An 8,991-nucleotide genomic window follows, 5' to 3' on the forward strand; every position below is an offset into this window, starting at 1 on the left:
ATATATGAGCATGATAGAATCACATATAAAGTTTTTTTGATTGCATTAGAACACATAAGCATGCTATAATCACATATTCAGTTTTTTTACTGCCTAAGAACACATATGAGCATATTATAATCACATATTTTGTTTTTTGACTACCTTAGCACACATATGAGCATGCTATAATAACATATAGAGTTTTTTAACTGCCTTAGAACACATATGAACATGTTATATATCATTTATGATAGAATCACATATAAAATTTTTGGCTTTGCCTGCCTTAGAGCACATATGAGCATGCTATATTCACATATTCAATTTTTTTACTGCCTTAGCACACATACGAGCATGATCGAATCACATATATAGTTTTTTGCCTGCCTTAAAGCACATCTGAGCATGGTAGAATCACATATAGAGTTTTTTTATATGCCTTAGAACACATATGAACATGCTATAATCACATATTCAATTTTTTGACTGCCTTAGCACACATATGAGCATGATAGAATCACATATAGAGTTTTTTTATTGCCTTAGATCACACATGAGCACATGATAGAATCACATATAGTGTGTAATTTATTTCATTATATTTTGTTTATCAATACTGATTGTTCTTTTCTTGTGTAGGCTGCTAGCGATAATCAGGGTAGTGGAGCTGAAGGGACAGATAAAGACAATGAACAAGAAGACGCACAAAATCTTGGCGATGATTAGAGGACTGTGTTGAAGAAGTTCTATTTTTTTTATTTTTCCTAATTGTAATTGTTGAATTGTAAATAATTAAATTTCTTAGTTTTAAGGTGGAACGATTAATTATTATAAATACTTGTTATATGAATTTTTTTGTATGGTTTGTTTTTTATTTACAGGAAATATAAATTGTACAGTTCTCGGTAATTAATTTTTAAATAATTTTTTTTTTATTTTTTTTCGTTTTTGCGATGGATTAGCGACGGATGATTCCGTCGCTATTCATATTAATCTAGCGACGGAATTAAATCCGTCGCCACTCCTGGTCGCCGTTTAGTACCGGCGGATTGGCGACGGAATATAGCGCTCGTTATTCCGTCGCAATTAGCGACGGACTTGGCGACGGAATAATTCCGTCGCCAGTTAGCGTCGAAATATTCGCGACGTAAGCATATTGTCGCCGCGTTGTCGCTAACCATGTTAGCAACGGATTAGCGACGGAATGTGGTCGTCGCTAATCTACTGCTTTGTTGTAGTGTTTTCGTATGAGAACATCTCATATGTAGAAGTTTCTCTTCCCATGAGATCTTTCTCATTTTACAACATGCCTTAAAAAGAAATAGGTTTTCCTTACTTTTTAGCTCAGACTTGCTTTAAAAATCGTGAATGGTGGCATGGAAAAAGCCAACTTAACTCGCTTTGCCTTTAATTAAAAACAAGACATCATATGCATAGAAGGCATTGTTCCATCTAAAAGATCTGATAGCACCAAGAATAGTGTGGCCTGGTTCTTCCTCAAGCTGAAGTTTTCCAATAAATAAGGAGATAACAGGTCTCCTTGCTTAGTTCCTCAACTACTATGGAACATGTCTCCTAGTTAGAAGAGTTTCATGTGAGGAAAAAAAAAGCTTCGATACGTAAAAAATTTCACATTTTTTAGTGATTTCACCAACCGTACATAAACAAGTTTCATCAGCTATAGATGCAGAGAAATGATGGTGAAATTTCTCATAGTTGTGCGTTTCATGCTTTTTTTGTTGTACAAATACTCACAATTTTTAAGAAGAATTTGATCACTTGGCTCTAAGGAGGGCCAAGTAGTTGGAGCCAGGATCCATTAAGCCATCAGGCCTGACTTCGAGTGAACCGCTGAAAGAAAATATGAAATCCATGCACAGGCTAAGCCACTATTCTGGGCGTATTTCAGTTGAGGTCCTACTCATACCATCATGGACTGACTAGGCATTCAAGCGTGTCTTACTTTTAGACCTCTATAAAGCGGACCTAATGCTCACCACCAGCAGGCACTTAGCTCAGCCTACAAGCGCCAAATGGGTTCGAGTCATCTCTATCTTCATACCCGATTTCATTAATGCAAGTTGTTTTGATCAAATCTGACTCCACGGATGTGATCTACATTATTCATTAGGGAAGATCAATATTTAAATCGCCAAAAACCAACTTGTGTTCATGATCTTTTGGTGATTCAAAAAAACAACCGTTGGCAAAACACAAAATTTTGTGGTTTAAAAAATCTTTTTTTTGTTTGTTAAAAAAATATGATCTAAGGGTTGATTCTTATGAAATCCGCCATGTTGAATCTACAGGTTCAGATTTGATCAGAACAACTGGCATCCTAAGATTTAAGAGGGGCAAGGGCTCTGCCTTCTTGGTTAGGGACAACCGTGACCTGTCATCTGACATGGGACACCCATGGAAAGTGTCCCTGGTTGAAGCTGAGTGTACTCTCCAGTAAGCAGGAGGGACCTTAAGGGTCTTTTTTTTTTCTGAAAGGCAAGCTGGGGTTAGGTGGACCCCTACCAGAACAACAGCCACCCCATGTGGCAGAGGGATTCGATCCTGGGCCTTCAGCTTGACACATGACCTTAAGGGTTTTACCTAACAGAGACCTGCCAAAGTGCTGTCAGCGTTTTCCCTTGGCCCAGCCCCCCCAAAAAAAAGAAATTTAGCTTACTATGGCTAAGACCTACTTGACTTAGGTTGGGACACAACTGCATGAATGAAGTCCCCATGAGCCTCCTAATCCAAGCCTCAGCCAAAGCCCATGTCTAAGTAAGGGTCCAAGCCGATGTAGAGAGGTGAATACTTGTCCCATTGAATCAACTCCCTTGTAGCACCCCACCAAATGCTAGTTACGTTTACCAACTCTCTTAGGCTCTGTTTGAAAGCCAGCATTGGGAGGGATATGGGAAGGGTGACGAGAACAGTCATGGATAGGGGACGATGGGATTGGATTTCACAACAGCCTTGAAGGGATGAAGTTGAGATCCGAAAATGAGAAGGGATTTGACTTGCCAAATCTCCTCTGATCTCCTATTTCCTTCCTTCCAAATATGTAGAATAGCGGCAGGAATTCCCAAAATCTGCATCTTCCCTGCCAACACCAGTAACAACCATATCTCAATCGTGAGTTGGACCTAATTACTCGGTCACGAAAAAATTGAACTTAGTCCATGAACAACCTAGCTGAAACTATTAGAAATGGTGTCTTCTAAGATGAGATCAGTAGTGGAAGACACCATATGCAATTTGCAACTGGACTTTACGACTTACTCACCAGAAGGGTGTGGCCAAAGACTCAACATGCGCCCCACCTCATCACCACACCCGTATCTGATTCATCGGTGAACCGAATTAAGAAAAAGCCCTTCTCCGTGATGGAGAAACACAGTCCTTGCATATTCGGCCAGAAGGATCAGAGGCAATAAAAAACATAGCTAAACTCCATTTGTTTCGAGCTACATCCTGCTGCAAAGCATGCCAGGAGGGTACGTACATCTGAAGGGATCGGCCTTATGCGCATGCTCCTCTGCTTAAAACAACGGATGCCCAGGACTGGGTGCATGGCTGGCTGGCCGGATGGGTGTCATGACTCTGTTGCACCATAGGAGGCGACAACTGGGGCTCCTGATTTGAGGAAGAGCCCGCACCAATCCCACGATCTGCTCCATCAGGAAAAGGACTAGGAGAACCAGGCCCTACCAGCCCTCCGTGATGGTTTGGCAATGGTGGAGGGGGTCGGGGAGGACGGCCCCCCGAACGAGCTAGGGTTTCATGGTGGGAAAGAGAAAAGGGGATTTCGTCGGAGTTCATTTTTTCTAGGTGACGGGGATATTAGATCCATTTTGCATGCAAGAGTTAGATAGCTTATACCTGGTTCGTACAAAATCGTCAAACCGGTGCACTGAGCTCAATGGGATTGATGAACCACAAATCGTATACACTCACATTGAGCATATTTCAAACGACCAGTTCTTGAAGAAGACCCAGCCATTACCATCAAAAGGGTGCCCCTCAGAACATTCTCTATCTCTCTCTCTCTCTCTCTCTCTCCAAGGATCCTTGGACAAAGTTACAAACCTGTGCATACCCTCTCTAAATTCTGATAAGGACCCGGCGACAGAAAGAGCAACCATGTGCACCCCATGGCATCGAATTGACCAACACCCAAAAAATCAAACAAGAGAAATAAGACAACCAAAAGGTTTAGCATAACGCCAAAGGCCATGAAGCGATAGTTACTAGAGATAACCAGCAACCATCAGCACAAATGGAACCAAAAGTATTTAGAACGCAACAGAAATAGTATTATCAAAATTCAAACAGTACCAAGCAGATTGTAAAAGTGACAGCTCGGATCCAGATGCACCCTAAAAAGTAGCCTTTTACATACAGACTGTATAGACCGTTGCAGGAGACCTGTCAACCCAAGTTTCCTAGGAGACTTTCACGAGTTAATTTACGTGCAGCTTTTCGACAACTAAGGTCAAAATAGCTATGTGTAGCTTGTATCTAATCAATTTTCACGGATGAGAAGAGGTAATGGACAAAGTAGGAGGAGGTAAGGAATCCAATGGTGCCTGTAGAAAGCATGATGGCGAACGCCATGATCATAGAATACCCGAGGTACAACATGGCAGAAACAGGACCGCTGAGGCTGTTGAGATCAAAAACTAGGTAGTTAATGGAGTAAAGGAGCATGTAGAGCGAGACAGAGCCAGATGCAAAGAAGGCCTTCCACCACCATCTCCAATCCTCCACGCATAGGTGCATATAGGTGAGCACCAATGATACCTCGGCACAGACTATCACGAGCAAGATTAGTACAATGAGGAGGAATCCAAAGACATAGTAGAACCTGCCAAGCCAAATGCTAGACATGATGAAGAAGAGTTCAATGAAGAGGGTCCCAAATGGAAGAGTGCCAGCTCCAAGGACAAGGAGCCAAGATGGGTATTTCCTTGCGGGGATTTCTCTGGGAATCTGGTTCGTCCTCACAGGGAATTGGATGTGCTCAGCACGGGTGCCGAAGAATCCACCCAAGAGCGTTAAGGGCACTGAGATGCAGAACCAGAGGGATAAGAGTGTGAAGTATAATGAGATTGGTATGGCACCAGTGCTTTTGTTTCCCCAGAGGAGGAAATTCAATGCTGTGAGGATGACGAAGACTATTCCTGGAAAGAAGCAGGCCACCGACCATGAAACAGACCTCCAACCTTCAGAATCACCTGTGATCGTTCTCCAAAGTCGAACAGCAACATAACCAGCAGCTATTCCAAGGAAGAGGTATAGAACTATCATTCCAGTCAAGAACATTCCTCTAGATGCAGGAGACATGAATCCGAGGGCAGCAAACACGATCGTGACGACAGCCATTCCAGTAATCTGTACTCCATCTCCAACCATCACACAGAGAAGTTTGGAGTGCTCTGGAGCCCTAAATACATCACCCACCACAAGCTTCCAACCAGACAGCTCTTCTTTCATCTGAGCTTGTGCCTCCTTGTCCAGTTCCTCATATTTGGTAAGGTCCCTCCTGACGGTTCTCAAGAATATCACAAAAACTATGCCTGCCAAAAAGAAGACTACCATCAGAGAGTTCAAGATGGAGAACCAGTGGACCCTGGCTCCTTCCATTTTCAGATAAGCATCCCAACGAGATGGCCACCTAATATCGCTCTTGACAAACTCAACCTCATATGTGAAAGCTACACGCTCCCGCTCCCTTATGATCTGGAAGTTATCACGATCTGATGGGCAGATTTCTGTGGGTTTGATATTATCATACATCTTAAGCTTCAGCATGTCCTCTGGATTTCGCTTGATGCTGCATGGAACAACCTCAAAGCCTACAATCTCGTATCCTGAACCTTGTGTCTTATCAACTTCGGCCAAAACACCCATTCCCTCATCTCCGGTGACAATTACTGGAGTACCACTGCCTTCATACTCATGCACTAAAACCTTGAACTTGAGGTGGTTAATAATGTAGTCCTCGTTTCCAGGTTGGGGTGTGAAACCCACTGGAAACCCGGTCCACTGAATCTTGATGCCCTTTTGCTCTGCAAACCGCATGGCTGGTAGATTATCCAAGATCACATTCACCTGATACAGATCACGGGTTCTCTGCTTCAAGACCTTAACTTCATCCGCCTTCAACAGCTTTGTAACGCATAGGAATAAAGACTCATTCTTATTCATGCGGAAAAGATAAGGAGAGTTATCAATCTGATCTCCCATCAACAGCTCACCTAAATTTTCAGCGCTTTTCTTTATCCCATTTTTGGGTTGGCAATACGGCAGGCTGTAATAACTGAAAGGAAGTTCAGTCTCAATTGAGGTAAGTGAATTAACTTTGACATATATCTCCTCCCCAACTGAGTATGTATGCATATAACTCCCGGGCAGATAAAATGCATTGCAAAAGTGTGACATCAAAACCAATAAAGAAAAGATCCATGAGACCAAGGTACTCATCCTTAAAGACAACAAACCCATGCTTGCTCAATCTCCAGAACCCAGATCCAACCTAGAAAACCTACTGTTACAATGGAATTCCCTCTTGTAAGGGTTCAATTAGACATGTAATCAACTAAAGAACTTCAAGCCTTTGATCTAAAAGGCGTATAGATTGTAAACAAGACACTCAAATCCAAATTTCAATAGCCCGCTTCAATCTTCCTCCTGCAACATAAATGAGAAAAAATGTATGAGGTGATAGCTGAAGTAGTAGTTAATGTCTGAATCTCTTGAGATCGAATTGTGCAACAAGTGAAACTCCTAGATCAGCATAGAGAACACATATTTAAAGCTATAGAAGTGTGTCTAAATGAGAATTCAGTGTTCAGTGAATTGACCAAATAAGAAAAAAATAGGGCATAACATCTGCACCACAAAATTCCTATAGTACAATATAATTCCTTGAGAGATCAAATGGCATGATAATATGAAGGAGATCTACGAAAGTCCAAAATATTCCACGTAAAAACTGGACACATTGCTTAGGCAAACATATCTAACAGTCTAAACCAAAGACCTATGACATGCTAATCAAACAATGGCAAATCAACGAAATATACTCTATTCTAAAAAAATGGAAAACATAACGAAATTTAAATTTTTTTCGCTGTTTAACTTGCTTCTCATGGACAGGTCAAAAACTGCAGAGAGGCGCAAGGAGACCAACTCACTCAACGTAAACAGAGCAAGAACAAAAGCAAACCCCAAATCATAAAGAGATTATTTTTCCAACGAAGTGTCGTGCACCACATGATCTAGCTGCATCAGCAAATATCATCTTCGTATTCAAAGAAACGGTAGGGGAAAAAATAGAACTTGTCAAATGACGATGGAAACTTTATGAAAACAAAACAAACTTCCTAAGACGACCCCGATTTTCAGATATAATAAACCCCAAAGACAAAACCACAATAGAACCTCTCGTTTTTGGCCTCCAGATAACAGATCTAAAAGAACATTAATCATCGACCATTAAAAGGAAACAATGAAAGGTTTCACGAGACGATCTTCTCCCAAACAACCAGATCTAACAAAATTCTCAGAAATCTCAAAGAAGACGCCCTAAAACCAAGATTTCACCAGAAAAACGGAGGAATTCTCAGGCAAAAGCTCAATGCATTTTATACCAGACTTATTAAAAAAACTCACATCTACGAATGAGAAACCAATAGAATCAGATATCATCAAAATTGTGCAAGATCTAAAGAAAAACAGTCGACGCCAAGCCAAAACCCTGAATCTTCCCGCGAAGCAAGAATCAGATCGGCCAAAATTAGGGTCACATAAATCGTTTACGCGTTGATTCCGGCCGTTGTTTCTGTTTCGACTAAGCTTCGGGCCAGGGTTTCGCCTGAAATCAGGCAAAAAAAAAACCTAGTTTTTACGCATAAAAGAAGAACCAGAGATGAACAAGGGCCATTGAACCACTCACCTTCTACCGGAAAATGGAAATAACCGGTGCGCGCTCGATGGAAAAACTATTTCACGGAAGCTTCCACGGCACACTTCGTGTTAGAGAGCGGAAGAACTCCGAAACTGACACACGATCGAGCGTCTAATGGCGAAATGTGGCACCTTGAGGGCCGGGCACCCGCTCGCTAACCTTGGTTAATTGTGGGGTTAACTTTTAACCACGTAAATGGTTAACTTTCATTGAAGTGAAAATTTAATAGGGGAGCGTTTCGAAGGTGGGAAAGTTCGGTAACAGTAAGATCAAGATGGGTTAGCTCGTGATGCCCATTTGGAGCCTACCCGTGCTATGGATCCAAGTCCGACTTAATTAGATATAGCATAATTGGGTTCTAAATTTGGATTCTGAGTCAGATGAGCATCAGTCGAAACCAGGTCCAAATAGACTTGCAAATTTTGATACTTAAACCAGATCTGATTAGTGATCAAATCTCATTTTGGCTGTGGAATCTAAATAAGGCCCCTTTTGAAGACGGAGTGGGAAGCGGGGAATACCCAGCACCAAAGTTGTTTGTTTGGGATGGATGCAGTTGTAGGAAATGTGAAATTTGACACCTGTTTCACATTTCATTTTCCAACTAGATGAAGTGGTAGTTGCCAAATACTACACCACAGACCACGCCAGTGACTGCTCCGACCATCTTCCCAATGCTATTTCAGCTTTAATTTAGCTTTTCAGCTGCACAAGTAGAAGTGATAAATCCACAGTTGAACCGTTCCACTTATCCCAAACCACCATGTGAATTTGTTAAAACCATAAGTTTTAGGGATTCCATGGTTGCATCCTTAGCCTGGCAGTTTCCAAATAGGGCCTAATGGATTTGGATTTGGTCATATATCTAACTTGAATCCCAATTATCCGTCAGGTGCAAAACATTGACCCAAATGAACCAGAAGCCAATCAAACCTTTTAGCAAAACTCCTACTACTACGTTTGAAAATTATGCCTAAACAAGAAAAGGGGCGTCCATGACCGTTTGAGAAAGCACTCAGCTTCAAGTCTCTCTCTCTCTCTCT

General features: G+C 41.6%; 1 pseudogene across 2 annotated transcripts; it reads right to left on the reverse strand.

The window, feature by feature from the left end:
- Positions 1–4,270: 4,270 nt before the first annotated feature.
- LOC149848917 (transmembrane 9 superfamily member 12 pseudogene) lies at positions 4,271–8,053 on the reverse strand (annotated as a pseudogene). 2 transcript variants are annotated; one of them, XR_016430564.1, is made up of 2 exons: positions 7,937–8,053; positions 4,271–6,669 (listed from the first exon to the last, which is right to left on the reverse strand). The product of XR_016430564.1 is annotated as a transmembrane 9 superfamily member 12 pseudogene, transcript variant X2 (transcript). The 2 variants fall into 2 exon arrangements; XR_016430560.1 differs by lacking the exon at positions 7,937–8,053 and adding an exon at positions 7,654–7,785.
- Between the last annotated feature and the right edge of the window lie 938 nt (positions 8,054–8,991).

This window comes from Nuphar pumila, chromosome 1, assembly GCF_984573655.1.
Source record: "Nuphar pumila chromosome 1, dmNupPumi1.hap1.1, whole genome shotgun sequence".
In the NCBI taxonomy this organism is placed as follows: domain Eukaryota; kingdom Viridiplantae; phylum Streptophyta; class Magnoliopsida; order Nymphaeales; family Nymphaeaceae; genus Nuphar; species Nuphar pumila.